At 35.9% G+C, this 20,749-nt stretch overlaps 1 protein-coding gene and 1 pseudogene across 1 annotated transcript in view; one reads left to right on the top strand and one right to left on the bottom strand.

Annotated features, from left to right (window-relative positions):
* The window catches only part of Il1rapl2 (interleukin 1 receptor accessory protein like 2), a 690,466-nt gene that overhangs the window by 275,067 nt on the left and 394,650 nt on the right, over positions 1 to 20,749 (bottom strand). The window lies entirely within an intron of this gene.
* The window catches only part of LOC127675443 (zinc finger protein ZPR1-like), a 192,978-nt pseudogene that overhangs the window by 170,531 nt on the left and 1,698 nt on the right, over positions 1 to 20,749 (top strand).

Genomic DNA, 20,749 nt, shown 5'->3' with positions numbered 1-20,749 from the left:
AAGAAGAAAACAAAAAGAATTGCCAATGGCCTAGAAACACTTATGGAAATGTTCAATGTCTTCAGTCATCAGGGAAATGCAAATTAACATGGCCCTGAGATGGAAATCTTATCTGCCAGAATGGCTACCATCAAGGCCTCAAGTTATAACACTCGTTGGTGAGGATGTGGAGCAAGGGTGGCGAGGATATTTGCACTTCTCCATTGCTGGTGGGAGTGCAAACCTGTGTAACCACTTGGGAAATCAATTTGATGTTTTCTCAGAAAACTGTAAATAGTTCTACTTCAAGACGAACCTATAACACTCCTGGGCATATACTCAAAATATGCTCCACCATCCCACAAAGCCACTTTGTTCAACTATGTTCCTACCATCTTTATTTGTAATAGCCCAAAACTGGAAAGAACCTAGATGATGCTAAACTAAAGAATGAATAAAAAAAAATGTGATACATCTACACAATGGAACATTATTCAGCCAGCCACTTTTTAGTGGCATTAATAACTACTTCATGACATGGAACCTAACACCGTTAATGTTACCAAGAATCAATGACTAGTGTGTTATAGGACCTAGGATAAATCTCATTGACTCCTAATGGTATATTGTTATACATATAGATCAGAGCATCATATAACCCTTAGCAAAGAAGTTTCTTCTAATAAATAGTACTTGACATAGATAGTCACAAGGAGACCGTGCTTGGAGAATGAAAGACTTTGATTTTTTTCCACATTCCTCCCCTCAAGTGTCAGGAATATATGTGGACAAGGGTGTGGGAAGATTATAATAATCAGAGTAGTGGATGACTTGAAGAAAACATAATTTTCTGAACACAACAGAGCAGATGCATATAAGAAATCCCAGTAACTATAACAGAATAGGCAAAATTTAAACTCAAGCCAGGCAACATCTCAGCATGGAGGATTGGAAGAAACACAAAGCCCCATACCTAGTCACGAAGCAATTCACAGCTGAGAGGGAAGATCAGTTGTCTTCCATGGAGTGACACTGGGTATATTGACCACACTTCAAGGCAAACCTCATGATCATGACTTGTTTTCTAACAGAACGCAGACTCCGTGTTTTTTGTGTGTCTGTTGGAGGAGTTGTTTGTTTGTTTGTTTGTTTGAAAGAGGAAAAAAATAAAGTTGAGTAAGTATGGAGTCAGGGAAAGATCTGGAAGGAGGTAGGGGAGGTGAAAGAATATGATCAGAGTTTTCAGTTGTGTTGAGTATAGGCTTTTGTAGTAGGATCTGATGATTTTTTTTTAAACATTTTTTTATTCGATATAATTTATTTACATTTCAAATGATTTCCCCTTTTCTAGCCCCCCCCACTCCCCGAAAGTCCCGCAAACCCCCTTCTCTTCCCCTGTCCTCCCACCCACCCCTTCCCACTTCCCGGTTCTGGTTTTGCTGAATACTGTTTCACTGAGTCTTTCCAGAACCAGGGGCCACTCCTCCTTTCTTCTTGTACCTCATTTGATGTGTGGATTATGTTTTGGGTATTCCAGTTTTCTAGGTTAATATCCACTTATTAGTGAGTGCATACCATGATTCACCTTTTGAGTCTGAGTTACCTCACTTAGTATGATATTCTCTAGCTCCATCCATTTGCCTAAGAATTTCATGAATTCATTGTTTCTAATGGCTGAATAGTACTCCATTGTGTAGATATACCACATTTTTTGCATCCACTCTTCTGTTGAGGGATACCTGGGTTCTTTCCAGCATCTGGCAATTACAAATAGGGCTGCTATGAACATAGTAAAACATGTATCCTTATTACATGGTGGGGAGTCTTCTGGGTATATGCCCAGGAGTGGTATAGCAGGATCTTCTGGAAGTAAGGTGCCCAGTTTTCGGAGGAACCGCCAGACTGATTACGCTGATACCAAAGCCACAGAAAGATCCAACAAAGAAAGAGAACTTCAGACCAATTTCCCTTATGAACATCGATGCAAAAATACTCAATAAAATTCTTGCCAACCGAATCCAAGAACACATGAAAACGATCATCCACCATGATCAAGTAGGCTTTATCCCGGGAATGCAGGGTTGGTTCAATATACGGAAATTCATCAATACAATCCACTACATAAACAGACTCAAAGAACAAAACCACATGGTCATTTCATTGGATGCTGAAAAAGCATTTGACAAAATCCAGCATCCCTTCATGCTTAAAGTCTTGGAGAGAACAGGAATTCAAGGCCCATACCTAAACATAGTAAAAGCAATATACAGCAAACCGGTAGCCAGCATCAAACTAAATGGAGAGAAACTTGAAGCAATCCCACTGAAATCAGGGACCAGACAAGGCTGCCCCCTTTCTCCTTATCTTTTCAATATTGTACTTGAGGTACTAGCTCGGGCAATTCGACAACATAAGGAGGTCAAAGGGATACAAATTGGAAAGGAAGAAGTCAAACTATCATTATTTGCAGACGACATGATCGTCTACCTAAGTGACCCAAAGAACTCCACTAGAGAGCTCCTACAGCTGATAAACAACTTCAGCAAAGTGGCAGGTTATAAAATCAACTCAAGCAAATCAGTGGCCTTCCTATACTCAAAGGATAAGCAGGCTGAGAAAGAAATTAGGGAAATGACCCCCTTCACAATAGCCACAAACAGTATAAAGTATCTTGGGGTGACTCTTACCAAACATGTGAAAGATCTGTATGACAAGAACTTCAAGACTCTGAAGAAGGAAATGGAAGAAGACCTCAAAAAATGGGAAAACCTCCCATGCTCATGGATCGGTAGAATCAATATGATGATTTTTTTTAATTTCTTCAGATTCTGTTGTTATGTCTCCCATTTCATTTATGATTTTGGTAATTTGGATACTGTCTCTGTGTCCTCTGGTTAGTCTGTCTAAGGGTTTATTTATCTTTTTGATTTTTCTCAAAGAACCAGCTCCTGGTTTTGTTGATCCCTTGTATAGTTTATTGTTTCTGGTTGGTTGATTTCATCCCTGAGTTCCTCTTGGGTGTATTTACTTCTTTTGTTTCTAGAGCTTTCAGGTGTACTCTTAAGCTGCTAGTGTATGCTCTCTCCAGTTTATATTTGGAGGCACTCAGAGCTATGAGTTTTCCTCTTCGCACTGCTTTCATTGTGTCCCATAATTTTGGGTATGTTGTACCTTCATTTCATTAAATTCTAAAAAGTCTTTTATTTCTTTATTTTTTCCTTGACCATGTTATCATTGAGTAGGATGCATGGGATTGTTTCAACAGATGAATAGATACAGAAAATGTGGTACATTTACACAATGGAATACTACTCAGCTATTAAAAACAATGACTTCATGAAATTTGCAGGTAAGTGGATGGAACTTGAAAATATCATCCTGTGAGGTAACTTAGTCACAAAAGAACACACACGGTATGCACTCACTGATAAATGGATATTAGCCCAAAATTTAGGAATACCCAAGATTCAATTTACAGACTTCATGAAGCCCAAGAAGAAGGAAGACCAAAGTGTGGATCCTTCAGTGCTTCTTAGAAGGGGGAACAAAATGCTCACAGTTGGAAATATGGAAACAAAGTATGGAGCAGAGACTGAAGGAAAGGCCATTCAGAGACTGCTCCCCGCCCCACTGGTGATCCATCCTATATACAGTCACCAAACCCAGACACTATTGTAGATGCTGGAAAGTACTTGCTGACAGGAGCCTGATATGGTTGTTTCCTAAGAGACTCTGCCAGACCCTGACAAATACAGAGGCAGATGCTTGCAGGCAACCACTGGAGTGAGAGCAGGGTCCCCAGTTGAGGAGTTAGAGAAGGAACTGAAGGAGGTGAAGGAGTTTGTAGCCCCATATGGGGAACAACAGTGTCAACTGGCCAGATACCCCAGATTTCTGGGGAATGGGACCACCAACCAAAGTATACATGGAGGGACCCATGGGTCCGGCTGCATATGTGGCAGAGGATGGACTTGTGGGGCATCAGTGAGAGGAGTGGCCTTTGGCCCTGAGGGTGTTTGATGCCCCAGTGTAGGGGAATTCCAGTGTGGGAAGACTGGTGTGGGTGGGTAGGTGGGGGAGCACTCTCACAGAGACAGGAGGAGGGAGATGGGATGGGGGCTTCCTAAGGAAGACCTGAAAAGGAGAAAGCATTTGAAATGTATATAAAGAAAATATCCCAAAATAAAGAATATGATCAAATTTGTATTGTATGAAATTCTCAAAGAATAAAGAGAAACATTAAAAACTTGATTCCTTTTTAAATATAAATATCTTTACTTCAGGACAATAGAATAGATCTAACTGAAAAGAAAACTATATGAAATGAAATATTCCCTGATTTAATCCTTTTGAATATAATATTTTATTAATCTTTTAATCTTTAAATCTTTGATCATACTCATTCTCTACTGTTGCATCTCAAAACTACACCACAAGAGAAAACACATCTCTGACACTATAATCTGGCTAAGAGTACATGGCTGGGATAGTCACAGGCCCCCCTGGGGGTGAGTCTTATATTGTTTTCCTAAATGAAAACTGCTGCCTAAATTCATATCTCTGTACCCACAGGTTAGTACACCTCTCGGACCACATCAGCGAATCAGCGAAGTGTCTTTGTGTGGCAGACAGTGAGTAATGCAGAAACTCACAACTGGCCAATGGCAGAGAATAAAACTTGATTCTTAATCTGTCCTATTGGATTTGAAGAAAAGGTTGCCTTGATATTTTTAGGACCTTCATCCAGTTGCTTTTAGAGACAAGTCCTAACTATATAACAACCCAACTGGTCTATTCTGTGGCTTTAAATCACATGCAATCTATCATCTTCTCCTCTGAAATGTTTTTAATTTTTTGCTTCACTACTTCCAGACCCTGGAAAGGACTTAGCGCACAAATACAAGTATTTGCAACTCAAACTTACAAAACTAAGTATGATTTATGTATTTAGAACATCTTTGAACAGGAGAAAATGTTTATACTCTGTTCATTTCAAGCAACCAATGAAGCCAAGTTTATGAGCCAATTGTAACTTGTTTATTCCCGGTTTTCCCAATCTGATAATCATGAGATTGGGCAGAGTAAACCTAGTTATTTTGGCTGTAATTCCTCAAGCTTTCAGTGAACCCTTCACTTGGATTGTCAAGCTAAATATGACCCCTTTAGAATATCTTTTCAAACCATATAATATTAATTACACTCTTCTAGTTAGTTTCCATTATATTATGTTGGATTTTATGTAACTGTTCAGGCTACTTGAATGTCTTGTTTGCTTAACCAGTAACTTACATTTTCCCAAACTAAAATGTGAGCACAGAGGGCAGTGAAGGCAGATACTTTTGTTCATCTCCTTTACTGCTCTTTTCCCAGTGCCTAGAATTGTCCCTGATACATAGAATGTAAATGATAAATACCCATTGAGTGAATGAATCTCTGCTCTATGAATATGAGTTAAAGTGGTTTATTGCTTACCAGGACCACAACACCTCTTTGTGACACAAGATGGCATATGCTCTTAGTCTCCTCATGCTTAGAGAACTATTCTTTGCTTTATAGACAATATTTGCTATTTATTAGGATATCAATACACTGAGGTTTAATTGGTAGCTATTAGTCAATAGTCTTCGGAACCCTGCCTGAGCTGCTATGAGAACGAATCTGTAAGCATGGACAGGTCTTTGATCAATTGAGGCTTCCAGTGTCAGATGTAGAAAAAAGAGGAATGTGAAAGTTTCTATTACTTTGTTCTCAAAAGTCAGCAATAAAGAAATGTGTTCTTCTTTTTCTTTTTTTTTTCTTTTCTGCTAGCTCCTGAAGGGCCTCATATGGGTGGCCACTACAACTGTTCTTATATCTGAAGTCTGAAGGTATGTAATTAGTGAACATTATTTTTTAAGATCTGACAAACATTAGGTAAATGTTACAAGAAGTGTAGAAACAGTGTGAAATCCAAACATATTACTTTTGATAATAGAGAAATGTTTGATGATTAAAGCTAAGTGACATGAAAAAAAAAATCAAACTGTATATCTGCGGCTTATGACCACGATTAGATTTCTTTAGTGTTTCAGAGCTGATTTCTATGCTAGTGATATAGTTCAGTACTACAGTGCTTACACAGCATGTGGGAGGCCTTAAATTTGATCCCCAGTACTGCAAAAAGGTTATCTATGATAATCTTAGTAACATGTACCATGATAACTGCAGAATATTCCAAAGTTGAGGGATGATATCTGTAAGTACTCTTAACTAGTTAATGGAATTTAACTGTAAACCTGTCAAGGTCATGGTTGTTATACAAGGTTTGGTTAGAAACAACTCTCTCTTGCAGTGGGGAACCCCTGGGTCTCTTTCATCCTTGGGAGAAAGTTCAGTGGTAAAGGTCTTGCATAGTATGTGCAATGTCCCAGGTTCCATCTTCAGCACTTTATACTCCTCAAAGTTCAGGCTGGAGAAATGGCTCAGTGGGTAAAGTGCTTGGTGAACAAACGTATGGATCTGACTTTGGTTTCCTAGCACCCATGTAAAAGCCAGATGTGGTAGCTTTCTCCTGAATCATCAGTACTGGGTCGGGTTAGACACAGGCTGACTAAGTAAGTTTGCTGGTCATATAGGCAACCCAATGAGTTCTTTCTAAGATTAATGAGAAATCCTGCCTCAGAAATATGGTGAATATCAACAAAAAATTGTACCTGAATAAACCTGTGGCTGTCTCTTATACAATTATGGATGCACATACATGCTTGATGCACACGCATACATTGTTTTGGGCTTGTCCTTGTCATGGTGGCATCATTTGCCTGTTTCTGAGGAAACATCTATCTGGACTTCAATTTGATCTTCATACAGCAGCTTCTCAAATAGTGGGATTACTGTAAAGGAATTCCTGGCTAGAATTGGGTTTTCAAAAGTGTCACTATACATTAAAGCACTCATATTTTCATTCTACCAACATTCCATTTTCAATAGAGGCCTTCCTCACTAAGCTGGTTCTTCTCAATTGGTTGTGTAACTCCAGTTTTACACTGATTTTGTAGACATGGTTCCTCTACTAAGTGTGGAATGCCACTGATATCCTAACTTTTTTCACCTTCTTTAAAATCTGAATACTGATTTCTAATCCCCAACCTGTATGTGCTAAGTCATATTTCAATAGTTATATTGAAATAAATCAGATTTTAACAAAACATTTTGAAACCTGGTATAAAAATTTATGCTGTTTCTGGTCTTATTGTAACTTTTTATTCTGTGTTCAGTTGATATCCTTGGGATGGCTAAGATTTTCTGAAAGGAAACTGAGGAACTCTAGACCTAGTAGAGAGGGGAGGTGGGAGGGTTGGAAGGAGTGGAGGGAGGGGAAATTGTGGTCAGGATGGAACATATGAGATTGTAATAATAACCTATTTTTAAAATATTTTACTTTTTGATAATATAATATAATGTAATAATATAACATAATTTCTTCCTTTTGTTTATTTCATCCATACCTTTACATGTACCTCACCTATTTCTCTTTCAAAGTCATGAATGTTTTTTCTTTGATTGTTAGGTGCATATATTCCTAAATATATGATTGTAATCTCAATAAGTATAAGGTTACTCCTACATATGTATATATTTTCAGAGCTGACTTGTTTGATATCAGTTCATTTTGAGATGGATCTTGGGTATATTCAAACATAGTAAAATTTATTTCAAAATGCATTTAAACACATGGTACAATTTGACTCATCATATCATTCATTGATGTCTTCTTCCTCATCATTAACATGTTCATAATCTCTCCCTTACTACTTCTTTCTTTAATTGGGACCATATTACACGGTACTAGCTGTCTTAAAACTCTCTGTATAAAGCAGGCTCATTGTTATTTTGCAGTACTTCTCACTCTGCCTTCTGAGGACTGGTATTATGAACATGTGCCCTCATGCTCAATTTCTGCGGGTATGATGGGAGGGAAGAGACAGTAATAAGACAGATTTATCTTTATTTTAAACCTCACTTTGAGAATTGGTTTTATGATGCATTATTTTGACCTTCTCTGTATTGTATATTTTGATTTGATGGCCAACCCACCTCTTTTTAACAGTTCACCGAGGCTGTAAACAAGAAACAATGTGCACTGGCATACCCTGAAAATTATACAGTGTTGAAAAGGTCAAAGGAGTAGAGCTGAATGTTGCTATTTGTAATTTACAGACTATATGAGGCATGCAACTGCAAGTAAGTCATTCTCTCGACAGATAGAATAAGCAAACATAAAATGGCACTGCATGAATCCATTTGTGAAGCAGACACTCAAAATAAAACATAGCCACAGCGCAATGTCTTCCTTGGTTTCCTAAAATGGTGTAGCATCTATTTTTTTCCCTCGATAGATAAAATAAATGTTGTTATATTCCTTAGAAACAAGCTATATGGCATTCAAATGCTACTCAGAAAACATGGAGCGACGAAAAATCCCCAAGTATATTGATTCCCCACTCCTTTAGGAAAAGAGAGGTAAAAGAATGTAGCATGAAAAGCACTGGTTGAGAATAACTACTTGGGATGTTGTGTGTTCTGTGGATTTACATGATGGTTGTGCATTTTTCCTTGAGGCTTGAGTTTCTTCACTTGAAAAACAATGTAAGTGGACCATAACTTCTCTTCAGAGTGCCCTAAGTTGAAAATTCTGGACTTCTCATTTGATCATGCAATTTCTAATCCTAATCTTCTTCCAGACGTTTACATAATAGAAATTTTTGCAAGGGTTACTACTGACAATTGAATACAAGTAATTCCTTCTTTTAAATGTTGGGGGTCATTTTGCCTTCTCTTAAATCTGCGGTGGACTCGAGGCTTCCTTTAACCAATATACTGGAGCAATGCTCCACCTATTCAAAGCCTACTCCTTGAGAGAATTGGCATCATCTGCCTTAGCAGAAAGCCTTTCAGCTAAATATATCTCCACTGAAAAGAATGGACAATACTAAAATATACTTTGGGCATCCATAGAGAAGCCACTTAAATTGTATCTGTGTAAGATGAGCACCAAAGCCACAGAATTTTCAGCGACACTATGATTTGACCATAATCAAATTTATTCACAGAAAAAGAACCAACTACATGCTCACTGAATCAGGTCAATTGCTGAGTTATTATTTTCAAACCTCTAAATCTGGGAGAGGTGAATTGATAACGTAATAAGTTATTGGGGCAGTTTTTAATAATATATTATCACTCTCACCTAACTATGCACAATCTATCACAAAATCTGCTACATTGCAAGATTACTAAAGACACGAACTGTATTTCTATGGTTCATTTCTAGCTTGTAACTCTATATAGGAGACACGGAAGTTTAATTTTAAGTGAGTGTTCTTAATCTTACCACATGGAAACAACCACACCATTCTTTTTCTGAACAGATCACTTCGTGTTGCCTTTATCACTTGACAAAAATTATACAATATTATTTTAACTAAAGCCCTCATAAATGAGGCTGTGTAGAAGAATGTACAGGAACTCTGTGCTACTTTGGCAACCATTTTCTCAGGTGTGAAATTATTTCAAGATAAAATGTTAAAAATACAGGTGTGCATAAGTGGCATCATCAGCCATCTTTGGTAGGAATGCTTCTTTGAGATTCTGCATGACATAATCACAATTCATCTATCTTGCTTTGCTATAAGTCACCCTTATCTGGATCATTGCAAATTCTAACACTCTAGCTATATTAGACTTAAGACATGCAAATATGGGTGGCCTTTTCTACTTCTGTAAGACCTTAATATATGCTATTTCAATTTATGAAACATATGTCTCTTCTTTTTTCATATGACATTTCTTAGTCATCCTTAAAGTTTATGCTTTGGTCTTTCTGAATCCTGGAATTATGACCCATCCACCATAGACAGACATTCTTTCTTTCTACTTAAACACTTAATAATAATTTGAAATGTTACATTAATGCAAAATAGTAAGTTAATTTACTTATTCTCTCCCCTGCTGGGATAGTAAAATCATAAGGAGAAAAAATGCATTACTTATACACCCAGGGTTCCAAAAGTGTTTGTTTTATAGTTAGAGCTCAATAATTTTTTGTTGCATGAGTTCAACCTAATAAATCATTGCTTAAATCACATATTGTATGAATTGATATTTAAATATATGCAAATTACTGTACTTTTACAAACATCATGTTTGGTGACATAAAAAATGATCTCTAGGAAAAGAAGGAAGTATGAGAATTTATTTCACAGCTCTACACAGACCAAAGATTAAAATCATCCCATATCACTCTACCAGCATTAACAACATAAAGATTGTAATATGAATGTTCTCCCTTTATTAACTGGCACAAAATAACAATATGTTAATTTATTCAATACTTCTTTATTGTCTATTAGCTGAATTATGTGTTTGCCTCTCTGTGGACATATGACATTTCCATGTATGAGGTACTAGAAAGAGTCCACAAGTTGCATCATATGTCAAAATTAAATATGGCCCAGGTGGTGTCACTGGTATATAAAAAGAATCTTAAACTTAAGTTATAATTATTGACAACCTACTAACTTCCCCAAATACCCCATTTTCTTTCAATTATTTTGTTTTAAAGAGGAAGGGCTGGTTAAGTAAGGAAAGTAAGTCAAATTGAATATTATTTTTTATTATTTTAATTATAAATTAATATTTATTCATAAATACAGGTTGATTGTATAAATACATTGGGCTTTAGAATTTACAGATCTTAAGGAAATATTTTTGTCAAGGAAGACAACTAAAATTAGTAATTCCTTATGTCCTCAGGAAATGAAAGAAAAAACAAAACAGAACTTGAAAGGAATCTCAGGTTTGAAGGTTCTTTATCTGTATACAGGGATTTCTATTCCTGAACTTGGAAAGCAGGACGTGTAGCTTCAGCCCCAAGGTTAAAGCTCCAATGTACAGAAATACTTCCCTCTTGAAAGCTGCTTGAGATCTGCCTATTGTTCTCCAACAATTTCAATTACATAGAAATTCACATATGCACGCTCCCAGGTGCTCAGATTTCCATTTGTCAAACTTTCTACTCTGCAAATAAACTTTTTTGTGTCTTATTCTACTATTAACTGTCCTTTGAGCCTAGATGTAAGCAGGCAGGTCATTATGGGTGGAACAATGTACCCTTTGCAAGCTGTGTGCTTATTCATAATGCCTGTGAACATATTTTTTTTTTTAGAAAAAGAGTCTTTTCAGTATGATGTTAAGCTACAATAAAGTGAGCCCTAGAATCCAATGAACTGTTATAAGAAGATGAAAATTTATGTACAGAAACACTACACACAGAAAGATAGAACCCCAAGTGTTGACAGAGACACTGAAGATGGCCAGAGACTGCCAAAAGATTGGAGAAAACATAAAATCCATCCACCTTGGGTGCTGTCACAATAAACCAGCACCAATAAGAGAGTGCTTTTAGACATCTGGTCTCAAAAACTGCAATTCAATATGCTAATATAATTTTTAGGCTACTCAGCTTGTAGCCCTTTTTGAAAGCTGCTCTAGGAAGCTTGCAGAGAGAATAATGGAGGGCACATGGGCATAAAAGGCAGCCAGTCCAATTGCATGGACATAGCTACAGATGACACAGTACTGTATTCCTCTGGTGACCATCTCAAGAGACACTAAACCTAGATCTAGCAAAAACTGCTGGGTACTTTTCATTATCCAGGAAGAAAGTTGGTCATTTTTTTCTCTTACATAGAAAACTGGAAATTCTAGTCTACCAAGACCAAAGGGAGTTAATAAAACATTGTGTAATGCAGTAGCCTTTGCCTGATTGAAGTAATACAATTAATTAATTGGGAAGTTTTTCAAAGACTCAATATTTAAAAATGCCATCAACAATTCCCTATGGAAGAGTACAAATAGACTAAGCAATTAAAGTGACTGCAATCAAAAAAACCTGATCCTTTCATTATGGTCCACTAATCCTGAATTTAGCAGATGGGCCCTGATTAATGGGCTTGAGCAATAAATGATCCAAAACGTTCCTAGAGGAAGAAGAATATCGTGGAAAAACTATATTTTTTCATATATTTACTTAACTGTATTACTCATGCAACCTCAAGCTTACTGTTATTTATAATTTCTATATTTTTATATAATTTAAATTCTTCACACTGCTTGCAAAAGTTCTTGGGAAAAAAAGTGCTCAATTCTTGCTATAGAGAGCAGTTAATGAAAACAAGACCATTAATTACTAAAGAAGAAATCAAAAGTTTTAAGGCTGTCCCCACCCCAATGCCACAAGTGGATAAGAATCAAGTATTCAGTGTGATGCAGAGAAGAAAATATGCTTAGTTAACTGAATTTACACTCTAAAAAACATCAATTTTGGTTAAAGTGGTTTATGTTGGTTGATGGGACCTACAACTTGTCAAAAATTTAGGCTGGTATTTATCCCTGATATCTAGACACTATTAGTCCTATTTTTCTTAAAGACAGAAAAGTGAATGATTTATTTATCACTAACCACGGGACAAATGATTCTGGGCTCTTTACATAGTAACTCCTGTGAAAAGGGTTGGGCAGTTTATCTAACCACAAGTTTAAAAGACGAGCCAACAGTATGATGTGGCTGCTGAATAAGCTCACACAATTTCAAGCTACATTTATAAGGATAATGATACCTTCTATGAATGTGCTGCTTTATACTGTAAAAAGTGCTTGCAGATGGATGATCTCATTTCAACAGAAGCTGGAACATAGGGAAGTCAGTTGTCCTATGCTCTAAGGGAGTTATGTATCTCTGGTATATGGACTCATATTTTGAGAATCACACTGACATTCTTTGTTAGAATATATCCAGCAAAGACCTAATGTTCTTAATATTATATCATGTATTAGCATATTCAGTTATTAGAGGAATTAAGTGGATTCTGTCCTACAGGAAAATATTATAGCTCAACATAATGAAAAACTTTGTAATGAGAAGTTGTACAGTAATGAAACAGACTGCTCTCCAGAAAGAGTGATTCTTGATTGTTATAGTAGTTTTTGTTTGAGACAAGAATCTTAGGGATGCTTCCAGAGGTAATTCTACATTGCTTCATTAAATGAAAACTCATTTTAGTTTCTGTGCTCCTCGGCTTTCTATAGTATTTTTGTGAGCCTATGATTTTTATTTGGGTTTCTAAGAGGAATATGTTTGAGGGGTAATTTACAGGACCAAAAATGGTTCACAGAAAGCTGTATCACCAAAGCTTACTCTAGCAGGGAGGACAGCTCAAAAAAGCTTGAAACCAGGTGAACATAAACAACTTGCAGAACCAGGCAGCCCAGGTGGTCTGAGACTCATACACATAGTTCAGCTGATCTATCTATCTTTTGGGGTGGGGGTGGTAGTCAGATGGTCTCTGTTTCTTTCCCACTGCTTGATCTGTATCAGTCTCTTCTCAACTTGTCTGACAGTGCCTATAAGTAGTCCTTACTGCGGAACTTTGATTGGAATTCCATTGGAATGCTAAACTGTGGATAAGGAGATGTGGTTGGTTGTGAAGTCTTGTTTACTTGGCTATATGTGTGCAGGAATTCCTAGAGGAGATTTTGAAAAATTATGTGAGAATGGGAAAAAAGAAAAGAAAGAAAAGAAAAGCTGGAGCTACATAGAAAGTTATTTGAACACCCAACCAGACTCTATGTTATCAAGAAGTAAATATTTTCCATTAAGCCATTGTGACTTTCAGGTTTTAAAATTATTAGGTATAATCATCCTTATCAATAAAAGCACCAAATTTCCATCCTATCTAGACAAGTTTTTTTTTCTTAATCTCTTTAGACAGCTGACTAGTAAGCAAAGATGACTTTCCTACTTTGCCAAAGTTGAGGGCTAGGATCATGGGTGTGATTCCACTATGTTCAATGTATACAGTACTGGGTTTGAAAGTGTAGACTTCACGAATGCCTCATGAATGCCGGCACTCTACTAGCTAACATGTAATCCTCTCTAAATTTGGATTTTGAAAATATAAAATAATTTATTCATAAGGCTGCAGTGAGGGATATTGTTAGATAATTTTAGTTGTCACAGAAAACCAGAAAACTTATCTGTGCTTCTCATGAATTCATGTCTTTGTGTATGTATTCATACACATGTCTGTGCATATATACGTGAAACATAAATTATTGAGCCTCAGACACTGTACTTACTGCTAGGAATGAAATAACCCAAATTCCTAATTGTAAAGACTTAAGTCTGGTAAAGGGAGACAAATGTACTAATAAGTAAATGTCCAAAATATATTGAGACAGAAGAATTCAAAAGATGGAGTAAGAGTAAATTCTTCCTTGGTACCGGGGGTCAGAGATAATGAAAGGTATCCTAGGGAGTTGATCTTTAACTGGAGGATGGTAATAAGAGAGGGGATGAGTTGACACATATAAACAAGCAAGAGATTGGCTATAAATGGAATATTGGGTGCAAGATGAGAATGGGACTAAAGTAGGTGGCAGAGTCTGAACGAGGTAAGGATCTTTTCTTAAGTTTTTAGCTAGCTAAGTGAAAGGGAGGAATTTGGATAAGTGGAGGGAGAGGAACTGAGGTCAGGATGTACCGTAGGAGAGATTAATGAATAAATAAAAGAAAATTACTAGTGCTAGTAAACTAGAAGAGACAGACGATACAATTCCCATTTTCATTTTGCTATGCAGTGAGAACCCCATAGAACTGGAGGCAAAGAGAAGAGTTTGCAAATGCATTGACACAGAAAAAGATTTTCTGAAAAGGGACACTGTTAACATTAAGATCAATAATGAATTAATGGAACCTCATGAAACTGAAAAACTTCAGCACAGCCAAGGACAGTGTCATTATACAAAGCAGAAGACTATCTAATGGAAAAAATATATTTTTACCAACTATACATCCAAGAGAGGACTAATATCCAAAATATAAAAAAGAAACTAAAAAAAAAAAACTAGACATAAGAAAAATCCAATTGAAAATCAGGTACAAATCTAAGCAGAAAATTCTCTATCCATGAAACTCAAATGGCTGAGAAACAGTTAAATATTCCACATCCTTGACCATCAGGGAAACACAAACCAAAAGTACTTTGAGTAGTTTTAACCTTTCACATGTAAAAATGGGGAACATTTTTTTTTATTCTTTTTTTATTTGATATATTTTTTATTTACATTTCACATGATTTCCCCTTTTCTAGACCCCCACTCCCAGAAAGTCCCATCAGCCCCCTTCCCTCCCCCTGTTCTCCCATCCACCCCTTCCTACTTCCCTGTTCTGGTTTTGCCCTATACTGCTTCACTGAGTCTTTCCAGAACAAGGGGCCACTCCTCCGTTCTTCTTGTACCTCATTTGATGTGTGGATTATGTTTTGGGTATTCCAGTTTTCTAGGTTAATATCCACTTATTAGTGAGTGCATACCATGATTCATCTTTTGAGACTGGGTTACCTCACTTAGGATGATGTTCTCCAACTCCATCCATTTGTCTAAGAATTTCATGAATTTATTGTTTCTAATGGCTGAATAGTACTCCATTGTGTATATATACCACAATTTTTTGCATCCACTCTTTTGTTGAGGGATACCTGCGTTCTTTCCAGCTTCTGGCAATTATAAATAGGGCTGCTATGAACATAGTAGAGCATGTATCCTTATTACATGCTGGGGAATATTCTGGGTATATGCCCAGGAGTAGTATAGCAGGATCTTCTGGAAGTGAGGTGCCCTGTTTTCGGAGGAACCGCCAGACTGATTTCCAGAGTGGTTGTACCAATTTGCAACCTCCCCCCCCCCCAGCAGTGGAGGAGTGTTCCTCTTTCTCCACATCATCGCCAACACCTGCTGTCTCCTGAATTTTTAATCTTAGCCAAGAATGGTGAAGATTAATAAAAGGAGTGAGGGCTTATGCTGGTGAGGATATAGATTAAGGGAAACATTCATCCATTGCTGGTGAGAGTGCAAACTCAGACAGCCATTACAGAAATCAATGTGGTAGTACCTTATGAAGATGAACATCAATCAATCTCAAAATCCAACAATATCTCTCTTGGACATGTACCCAATCGATATTTCATCCTACCATACAGATACTTGCTCAACTATGTTAATTGCTGCTAATTCATAATAGCCAGAAATTGGAACAAAATTAGATATTTCTCAACAAAAGAATGGATAAAGAAATTGTGGTACATTAACACAATGGAAAATTATTCAGCCACAAAAAGAGAAAGACATTATTAAATTTGCAGGCAAATGGATAGAACTAGAAAAAAATCATCCTGCATGAGGTAACCCAAATGAGAAATACAAATATGGCATTTATTTACTTATGTGAGGATATTAGAAGTTAATACAATGATAACCATTCTATAATCCATAAAACCACAAAGGTTAGTTATAGAGTGAGGGGATTGGGGTACCATATCTCTCTTGGAATGGGAAACAGATTATGTGGTTTGGGAAGTATGCAGGGGACTGAAATAGGAGGATAGAGTAGAACATGGCATGTAGTGTGTGTGTGTGTGTGTGTGTGTGTGTGTGTGTGTGTGTGTCTTTGTGTGTGTGTGAAAGGGAACTTAGATCAGCTTATCCTATACATTCTGCATAATCTTAAAATGAATGCCTGAATGTCTGAATTCTGGAGTGGCCAAGCATATGGTAGCTGTAAACTTCATAAGACTAGGAGCCTCAACACTCCTAATTTGGTACTGAAAGCCTGGAGGACTGCTGGAGAAGCACTAGTCGTACAGGGCATGTTTGGAACCTGAAGAAGATGAGTTACAACTAAAGGAATACAGCAGCAGCAGGAGCCTCTACAAGATAAAACAATGCCCCAGTCAGAGAGAAGGCAGACACGCAGGCAAAGCAAAGTTTCCTTCCACCTCTTCATTCTGTCTAGGCTGCCACAGGATAGTGCCACCCACATTGAAGTGGGTCTTCTTCCTTCATTTAATTTGATCTTGTGGCTAGCTATTTAGTGAATTTCAGATCCTGGTAAATGGACAAATGAAAATTTACCATCACAATATTTTTTTCCATTTCTACAGAATATAAAACTGAAAAATTGATAGGTATTTTAATGATGTATAGTCCTACTTTGGAAATTATTAACAACAATATTAAATCTTCCATCTGGTGAAGCAGAGATATCTTTCCATTTATTTATGCTTATAACCTTTAAAACTGCATGAGTGTTTTGATTGCATGTATGTATGTGTACCATGTTTGTGTCTGGTGTCCATGAAAGGCACAAGAAAGTTTTGGATTCCCTAGAACTAGAGTTGCAGTTAGTTGTAAACTGTCATAGAGGAGTTGAGAGTCAAATCTCATCCCATAGTTGTGCCTTTTTATTTTCAATAGTGTTTTATAGTTACCAATGTACTTGTCTTTTACCTACTTAACAAAATGGGCTTTGTAGCATTTTATTATTTTTATACTATTTTTAAAATGAGAATGCCTTAGTTTGCTTTTTAGATTGTTTGGTGATAGACTGTAAAAGCACAAATGCTTTTTTTTTTTGTATTTATTCCATGTCTTGAAGCTTTGTTTAAGTTATGTGATCTAACGTCTTTTTTTTTTTTGACCTATAATTATTCTTCAACCAAGAAGACCATGCCATATGAGGGGGGTATATTTTATTTCCCTTTCTTGATTGGGTGTATTGGTTAGGACTTCATGTACTATGTTTAGGAGAAATATCAGATTGAGAATCTTTATCCTGCTCCTTATCTTATAGGAAAAGTTTTCAGTTTCTCAACATTCAGTATATAATTTTAGCTATGAGTTTTTCATATATGACCTTTATTCTGTTCAAGTAATTTCTTTCCATTTCTAATTTGTTCCATATGTTTTTATCATGAAAGGTTGTTGAGATTTTTCAAAAGCTTCACCCACAGCTATTAAGATGCTTATGCGATTTTCATATGGTGAGCCATCTGTACATTCCAGGGTAAATCCAAATTGGTCATGGTGTATAATCCTTTTAACATGCAATTGAATTCAGGTTGCTGGTATTTTATTGAAGACTTTTCCATTTATAATCATCAAGAATATTGATTAGACTGTAGTTTTCTAGTAAATTTTTGGCATGGTCTTATTAGTTGAGTAATGTTGGTTGAGTAGAATGTGTTTAGAAGTGTCTCCTCCTCTTAAACATTCTAGAAATATTGAGTATTCCTAATAATTCTGTAAACGTTAATTAGAATTATCAAGTACTACAACAGGATCCTGGATTTTCTTCATTGTGAGACTTTTTATATTGATGTAGAAACCACATTCAATAGTATTTGTTCAAAGTTTCTATTTATTTGTGATTTAGCTTGCTTGATTCATTTTTTAAGGAATTTATCCATGACCTTCAAATTATTCAAAACTTTGTCTATGCAATTTTAAAACCACAGAAGTAACAAAAAAGTGTGTCATCAGTTATTTCTATGCTTTTATTTCTGATTTTATTTATTCATTTATTTATTTGAGTATATTCTTCTGCACTGAAGACTGAATTCAGCTTAAAATTTTACATTCTAGGTATAGAAAGAGCTATAGTCATAACTGGTTTCTTCCTATTAAACTACTAAGAGATTATCCGTTCTATCAATGTCCTAATACTGAAACAGCTGCTAGTATCATTGACATTTTTTAATTTTATTTTTTATTTTCTATTTTGATTATTTCTTTTCCCTTCTCTTCATCCTGTATTATGAGCTCTGCCTCTTCCTCCTTCTCTTCTCAAATTGGGTATTAGGCATGGTTTATTATTTTGAAGTATAAAACTAGGTTGTTACTAGGTTGTTTTTGTTTAATTGAAATATTAAAAAAGTATCAACTTTTTATTACAATGTATTAACTGGACAAAGGATTTCATTATATCTCAGTGTATGCATGTAATGTATTCAGTCATATTAACTCACTATATTAACTTTTGTCACATGTTCTCAGCCCCTGATTCTATATATGACATAAAATATGAGATTCTTGTCTTGATGGGAATAGCTTTTTTTTAAACATAAAACTAAATTTGTTAGTACTTTGTTTGCTGTATCTCATAAATTTTAATATACTATGATTTTATCTCCTTTGTCTCAAGATGTTACCTGCTCTTTTTGATTCCTTCTTTAACCCAGTCATTGTTCAATGGTATCCTTTAATTTCCACATACAAATTTTATCTTTGCTTCAAAATTGATTTCTACTTTCATTCCATGATGGGAAGAAATGTTACCTAGTATAATTTGAGCCTTCTTAAATGTGTAAATAATTGTCTTAGGATATAGCATGTGACAAAACCTGGGAATGGTTCCAGCTATATTTTTAAAAGAATGTGTCATCTGTTGTATGGTATTTCAATGTTGTACAGAAAGCTCTTTATATATGCCCCTGTGAGCCACTTGTGTTACAGCATTAAATTCTCTCTCTCTCTCTCTCTCTCTCTCTCTCTCTCTCTCTCTCTCTCTCTTTGTGTGTGTGTGTGTGTGTATGTGTATGTGTGTGTGCATGTGTATTTTAAGGAGAGAGAGAAACAGAGTTCGAGATAGACACAGAGAAAGAGAGACTGAGAGAAGGATGGAGGGAATGAATACAGAAAAAGGTATTTAGAAGGTAGAATGGGACCAGCAAAAGAAAGAAATGAAACAAGAGAGGGGATAAATATTAGCAAAGTATAGTGCTATTCATGTTTAGATATGTCATTATGAAACCCATTATTCTGTAGACTACCAAGAAGCTAATTAAAAATTTAAGGTTAATTAAACTGCTTTAAGTATATAGAACAGTTGAATAGATTTAGAAAAAAAATACTCTGAGTTATTGATTGAGCTCAGAGGTAGAAATTTTGCTTAGCACACATAAGGCCCTTGTTTAAATCCTCAGAACCACAAAATGTGTGAAAATAAAAATAGACACCAATGTATGCTGTCTCTAAGAGACTTGTATTTGATTTAAGTGTGCAGAGAGATGGAAAGAGAAAGGAAAGGTGAAGGTGAAGGAAAGTTTCCTTACTGATCTTCCATCTCAGTAGTCTATATATTATTGAAAATGAACCTCAGTTCTCCTACAGTTTCACCAGCATTTGGCTTCTATGTTTCATTGTTTGGAACTTGGGTTCACATGTATTTCTAACTGCCATAGAGGACTAGAGAAGTATCAATTTTACTATTATACGATATTTTTCCTTGGGTCAATGACATTTTCTGAGTTAAAATATATTTTCTCTGACATCTAGGATCAGAATGTTTTCATTTGAATATTATTTTTTAAATATTTTCCATCCTTTCTCTTTCCAGATATATAGGGATATGGAGAGAAAGAACCTGTATATTTTGCTGGAAAATGAATGTAGTAGCTACAGAAATCTGTATGCGGTTTCAAAGAGGTCACAACCCAAATTATATCAATTACTTATTCTGTTATAATACTTTGAAGTGTGAGCCTGTTAAATTGTAAGTTAGCATATTTTTATATTCTGAATAGAGATGATTACCTGTAGGGAGGGCTTAATACTTAGTACTTTATTATTTATAACTGATTTGTCCCACTATTGTGTCTTGTTATTTGGTAATATATCCATTCTCACTGGCAGTAACACAAAATTTGCCTGTGTTCATTCAGTATCTCAATGATCATTTTAATTATTTTCCATTTAATTCCTATATGGCCACATATTCTTATGTACCTTATAGAGATTTATTTGATTATTCTGATTCGTCATATGTCTTTGCTTGTTCATGTGCCTTATAACATTTTGTTGGAATGCACAATGTTTGCAGACCAGAACAGAAGGT

Source organism: Apodemus sylvaticus, chromosome X, assembly GCF_947179515.1.
Source record: "Apodemus sylvaticus chromosome X, mApoSyl1.1, whole genome shotgun sequence".
In the NCBI taxonomy this organism is placed as follows: Eukaryota; Metazoa; Chordata; class Mammalia; order Rodentia; family Muridae; genus Apodemus; species Apodemus sylvaticus.
The sequence above is the reverse complement of the archived record's forward strand: the minus strand, read 5'-3'. Positions and strand labels throughout refer to the sequence as shown.